Source organism: Oncorhynchus gorbuscha, unplaced genomic scaffold (assembly GCF_021184085.1).
Source record: "Oncorhynchus gorbuscha isolate QuinsamMale2020 ecotype Even-year unplaced genomic scaffold, OgorEven_v1.0 Un_scaffold_861, whole genome shotgun sequence".
Classification (NCBI taxonomy): domain Eukaryota; kingdom Metazoa; phylum Chordata; class Actinopteri; order Salmoniformes; family Salmonidae; genus Oncorhynchus; species Oncorhynchus gorbuscha.
This window is the reverse complement of record NW_025745848.1, coordinates 151,748-158,276: the sequence shown is the minus strand read 5'-3', so window position 1 is coordinate 158,276 and position 6,529 is coordinate 151,748. Positions and strand designations below refer to the sequence as shown.

At 44.2% G+C, this 6,529-nt stretch overlaps 1 long non-coding RNA gene across 1 annotated transcript; it reads right to left on the bottom strand.

The window, feature by feature from the left end:
* Positions 1-724: 724 nt before the first annotated feature.
* Positions 725-3,159, bottom strand: LOC124020598. The gene is made up of 3 exons (XR_006836105.1): positions 2,895-3,159; positions 1,050-1,187; positions 725-816 (listed from the first exon to the last, which is right to left on the bottom strand). It is a non-coding gene; the product is annotated as an uncharacterized LOC124020598 (long non-coding RNA).
* Between the last annotated feature and the right edge of the window lie 3,370 nt (positions 3,160-6,529).

Here is a 6,529-nt window from a genome sequence, read left to right as displayed (position 1 = left end):
CTGTTCTGCAGTTAAGGACGACTGAGGCTGAAACAGTTCTGTTTTTGTGTCTAACTTTATTTTATATATTTAAAAAGAGACTATAAATATAGTAGATACATAGAAATAATGTATTTTTAACAAAGTACTATGACTGTTTATATAACAGACTAAAGTACAATTAATACTGTCACTTTTAATAAAAAAATTACATTTGATATTCCTATAGGCATGGCCATGTTATAAGTCTGCAGTTGAGGACATTTTGAGGGGATCAATTCTACTAATCTATTATCACAGTGTCTGCACCGTGTTTCCATTATGTTTTTACTCATTCATTCACACTACCTTGTAAAACAACATGTAATCACTTGAGGGAAATATATTTAAATGCCATCAATTAAATCCCTAAACTAATAACGTGTTTTTCTGGTTTCTCTTCAGCTATATGTCTGTAATATGCAGTCCAAGCCTCTATTCAATGTCACAGATATGTTCTGGATGTGACAATAATATTTTAATAGTTTTTATACTGTTCTCAGTAATTATTTGACAAAAATACATCTAAGGACTGACAAAATGTAGATTCAATAGTAAGTCATTGTTCAAGAGCCGAACAGAGGGATGGTAGAAAGCAATGGAATAAATGACATTATATTTAAATGATCTCCACACGATCTCTGCTACACATTACTCTGCTGTTCTTTCCTTGGCTGACACTTCTTCCTACTGTAGGGGAGAGGCGGTGAGAGGCAGGACAGGAACACTGGTAACTTCCTTTATGGTTCAGGCACAGGTGAGAGCAGCCACCATTCTTACGGCTGCACTCGTTGATATCTGTTGATGAAACAGGGCAAAGGGCTGGTCAGGAAAATATCATTGGAAGATTTAGATTTGTCAAAGACTTCCGTTTTGATCAATTTATGTGTGTGTGTGTGTGTGTGTGTGTGTGTGTGTGTGTGTGTGTGTGTGTGTGTGTGTGTGTGTGTGTGTGTGTGTGTGTGTGTGTGTGTGTGTGTGTGTGTGTGTGTGTGTGTGTGTGTGTGTGTGTGTGTGTGTAGTCATCTCACCTCTGCAGTGGTGTCTGTCTGAGGACAGTTTGTAGCCTCTGGGACAGATACAGCGGTGGGAGCCAGGCAGGTTCACACACTTCCACTGACACCGGTGTCCAGGTACACTGACCTCTGGCTCCTCACATTCATTGATGTCTGTAACAGGATCAGTGTCATTCCAGCAGTTGAAGACAACCTGATCGCCATACACATTCTGTTTGCTGAATGACATTGTTGTATCTATTTTCTATTGATTCCACTAAGCTACGTGGAATTGTTTTAAGAATGTCATTACCAAGGATCATTTAGTTATTTTATTTTTGAATTTTAAGACCACTTGAAGAATAAAATATATACAGTACCAGTCAAACGTTTGGACACACCTACATACTATTTTCTACGTTGTACAATAATAGTGGAGACATCAAAACTATGAAATAACAATGGAATCATGAGGTAACCAAAAAAGTGTTAAACAAATAAAAAATATATTTCAGATTTGCCACCCTTTGCCTTGATTACAGCTTTGCACACACTTTGCATTCTCTCAACCAGCTTCATCTGGAATGCTTTTCCAACAGTCTTGAAGGAGTTCCCACATATCCTGAGCACTTTTTGGCTGCTTTTCCTTAACTAACAGGACAATGACCCAAAACACACCTCCAGGCTTTGTAAGGGCAATTTGACTAAGAAGGAGAGTGATGGAGTGCTGCATCAGATGACCTGGCCTCCACAATCACCCGAACTCAACCCAATTGAGATGGTTTGGGATGAGTTGGACTGCAGAGTGAAGGAAAAGCAGTGCTCAGCATATGTGGGAACTCCTTCAAGACCATTGGAAAAGCATTCTTCATGAAGCTGCTTGAGAGAATGCCAAGAGTGTGCAAAGCTGTCATCAAGTCAAAGGGTGGCTGCTTTGAAGAATCTAAAATACATTTAGATTTTCTACAACTTTTTTGGTTACTACATTATTCCATTTGTGTTATTTCATATTTTTGATGTCTTCACTATTATTCTACAATGTAGAAAATAGTAAAAATAAAGAAAACCCTTGAATGAGTAGGTGTCCAAACTTTTCGCTGGTATTGTATACTTCCATACATGTTTTTCAACTGGTACTGAGGACTCTTCAGAAGAGTCTTGTGAGCGTTGTAGATCCAAATACGTGTTTGTGAGAGTCTGACCTTTCCACAGAGGGGTCATATTAGTGTGTAGCCCAAACAGTTTGGACGCGACAGACAGAAGTTGGCAGATCGTCTGTACCACCTTCAGAGGTGTCCCAAGATGCTTGTGGGGGTCATAGAGCAAAAGGGAGAACCCATCATGTTCTTGAGTCTAATCTTTCCATAGAGATGTTCAGACGCTACAGACAATATATATATATACAATTATTTTTTACCCCGAATTTCGTGGTATCCAATTGTTAGTAGCTACTATCTTGTCTCATCTCTACAACTCCCGTACGGGCTCGGGGAGAGACGAAGGCCGGTTGCGACAGAGCCTGGGCACGAACCCAGAGTCTCTGGTGGCACAGCTGGCGCTGCAGTACAGCGCCCTTAACCACTGCGCCACCCGGGAGGCCCTACAGACAATATTTTGAGAGAATGATTTTCGGGATGCCTCATGGTCTGACAAACACCGCTCTAGCTCTGTCACCTTTCACCGCAGATGCAGAAGTGTGACATCGGCTGATGTGGTGGATTGAGATGTCTCTAGCATAAATTGATGGGTTTTTATGGGAGGATTATGCTAATTAGATTTCCGCAAGGGTAATTAAGAGAGAGAGATGTTCCACTAGTCTAATTAGAAGTTGTGGCATTCTATTCATTTCTGCTAAACCTACGGCATCCCAGTGTCTCCTACCTACACACTCCTTTCTGGACAGGTTTCCTCCAGGTATCGGGGTTGAGGGTTGTTTCCTGTACCCTGCGGGACACTCAGCCACACAGGCCCTTCCGTCCCCAGCCAGGGTGTGTCCGTAGGGGCAAGAGCAGCGGAACGAGCCGAAGGTGTTGACGCAGGTCTGCTGGCAGCGCTGTTGCTGCTGGCCCTCCACACACTCATCCACATCTGCGCCGAGGACACACACGCACAGGTATGTGTTTAAAACACACGTTCGTGCGTACGCACAGGAACACACACACACAGGTATGTGTTTAAAACACACGTTCGTGCGTACGCACAGGAACACACACACACACAATTAGGAAAGTGGCCTGTCTGATGCTGATGTCACAAAGGCCCCGAGATGAAAGAGTAGAGCAGCTCTGTCTCGCTTTGATTCTCTCTGTCTCGCTCTGGCACACCTCATTACCATGGAGACCAGGCTTGCACCGTTGGCTTTCATGTACGACAAAGGTGATGTGTGACGATGCCCTTTTGTTTTTGATCGTGTCCGTGTTCAGCGTTCTGCTGCGACAGCAGTATGTGTTAGCTAACATCCACCTCTTCAGTTCCACTGACTGGATCGGCAGCCCTGGTCTCAGTGGTCTGGTTTCAATATGACAAATACAGAGACTAACAGACTGGGAGAAAAACATCTGCTTTATAGAGGAAGCTGCAGTGTGTGGAAAACAACTCAGGAAGATATATCAACTACTGTACCTGCTAGTTGAGCTCCTGCTCTTTCCCAGGAGAGCACCTGTAGCAGTGTGTGTGTGTGTGTGTGTGTGTGTGTGTGCGTGTGTGTGTGTGTGTGCGTGTGTGTGTGTGCGTGTGTGTGTGTGTGTGTAGATGTGTGTGTGTGTGTGTGTGTATAGATGTGTGTGTGTGTGAATGTAGATGTGTGTGTGTGTGTATGTAGATGTGTGTGTGTGTGTGTGTGTGTGTGTGTGTGTGTGTGTGTGTGTGTGTGTGTGTGTGTGTGTGTGTGTGTGTGTGTGTGTGTGTGTGTGTGTGTGTGTGTGTGTGTGTGTGTGTGTGTGTGTGTGTGTGTGTGTGTGTGTGTGTGTTTACACCACTGCTGGCCTATAGGAATGTGTAAATTAATATTTATCTCTGCTGTATGGTATGCCTGTCTGAGTCAGACAGATTATAGCATGTGTAGATATTGTGCTAGTCAGCTCTGTCTACAGGAGAAAACCACCTGTTCATTCAACCACCTGTCTATAGACAGTGAATCATGGTAGTACTTTATTCTGAGACGCAAATGTTGGGTTCCTACCTGGAAATAAACTGTGGAGGAAAATAGAAAGAGTGAGAAAGTATTTCTCAACTGATAAACACTTTATTTTTTTTTTAACAGAAGCCAATTTCAACCTTTTTAAGGTGGATAATTTGACCCAAGTTATTTACTCGACACCCAAAACCAAATGTCCAGCTGTCACAAGAGACTACTATGTAGGTGCACCGTGGAACAGAGATCCTGAAACATATATTAACGGGGTCTTTCCTCAGGCCGTAGCTTGTTCCTCTGCAGCGCTGCCTTGTGATCAGAGTGGTAGAGATGTTATGGATCCAGAATGTAGAGCTCTAAATGGGGGATTCTCAGGCTGTAAAAACATCACTGAATTTAGGGGCATCGTGATCACATCGTAGAGCCTGTTGGTGCAGACACTACAGCTGTTCTTTATGGAGGAAGACACCTTGGCTAATCAGAGACTGTAGACAGAAGACATCTTGGCTAGTCAGAGACTGTGGAGGAAGACATCTTGGCTAGTCAGAGACTTTGGATAGAAGACATCTTGGCTAGTCAGAGACTGTGGACAGAAGACATCTTGGCTAGTCAGAGACTGTGGACAGAAGACATCTTGGCTAGTCAGAGACTGTGGATAGAAGACATCTTGGCTAGTCAGAGACTGTGGACAGAAGACATCTTGGCTAGTCAGAGACTGTGGACAGAAGACATCTTGGCTAGTCAGAGACTGTGGACAGAAGACATCTTGGCTAGTCAGAGACTGTGGAGGAAGACATCTTGGCTAGTCAGAGACTGTGGACAGAAGACATCTTGGCTAGTCAGAGACTGAAGATGAAGACATCTTGGCTAGTCAGAGACTGTGGACAGAAGACATCTTGGCTAGTCAGAGACTGTGGATGAAGACATCTTGGCTAGTCAGAGACTGTGGATGAAGACATCTTGGCTAGTCAGAGACTGAAGATGAAGACATCTTGGCTAGTCAGAGACTGAAGATGAAGACATCTTGGCTAGTCAGAGACTGTGGATGAAGACATCTTGGCTAGTCAGAGACTGTGGACAGAAGACATCTTGGCTAGTCAGAGACTGTGGACAGAAGACATCTTGGCTAGTCAGAGACTGAAGATGAAGACATCTTGGCTAGTCAGAGACTGAAGATGAAGACATCTTGGCTAGTCAGAGACTGAAGATGAAGACATCTTGGCTAGTCAGAGACTGTGGATGAAGACATCTTGGCTAGTCAGAGACTGTGGACAGAAGACATCTTGGCTAGTCAGAGACTGTGGACAGAAGACATCTTGGCTAGTCAGAGACTGTGGATGAAGACATCTTGGCTAGTCAGAGACTGAAGACAGAAGACATCTTGGCTAGTCAGAGACTGTGGAGAGAAGACATCTTGGCTAGACAGAGACTGTGGATGAAGACATCTTGGCTAGTCAGAGGTGGACAAAAAAGACATTTGGCTAGTCAGAGACTGTGGACACAAACACACACTGACTAGGGACTGAAGATAAAGTTACATCTTTTTCTAGTCAGAGACTGTGGAGGAAGACATCTTGGTAGTCATGTGTGGAGGAAGATCTTGGCTAGTCAGTTGTTGAAGATGAAGACATCTTGGCTAGTGAGACTTGACGTTAAGACATCTTGGCTAGTCAGCAATGGGGAAGACATCTTGGCTAGTCAGAGACTGGAGTTCAAACACACGTCTCTCACCTCGATTGATTGTTTGGCTAGTCAGAGACTGGAGGACGGTGATGCTGGCTAGTCAGGATGAAGCCTGGTGGAGTGACACTGAGCTTGTTCCTGGTTCATCTTGGCTAGTCAGAGCTGTGGAACAGCCTCTTGTTCAGAGACTGGAGGGGGACATCTAGGGTTAGAGGTCAGAGGTTAGAGATGGGGAGGCATCTTGGCTCTCATGTCTGTGGATGAAGACATTTTGTTTGTGTTATCCTGGAAGACATCTTGTCTGTCTGTATGGTCTGTGGATGAATATTCTGTATATTGTCAACAAAAACAAACATTTGACCTCCCCAAATGTTTGGTAGCATGTAAACACAACACTGACTAGGTGTTTTGGGTGATTAAAGTTCTCTTTTTAGGACAAAGCATGGTGTGCAGGCTAGCACCAGTTGTTTCAGTGAAACATGTAGAGACCCTGCAGGTGGGTAGTTCTCCAGGCTTTAGGGCTGGAATAAAGACCCTGCAGGAGGGTGACTCTCCAGGAGTAGGGCTGGAATAAAGACCCTGCAGGAGGGTTACTCTCCAGGAGTAGGGCTGGAATAAAGACCCTGCAGGAGGGTTCCTCTAACAGGATGTAGGGCTGGAATAAAGACCCTGCAGGAGGGTTACTCTCCAGGAGTAGGGC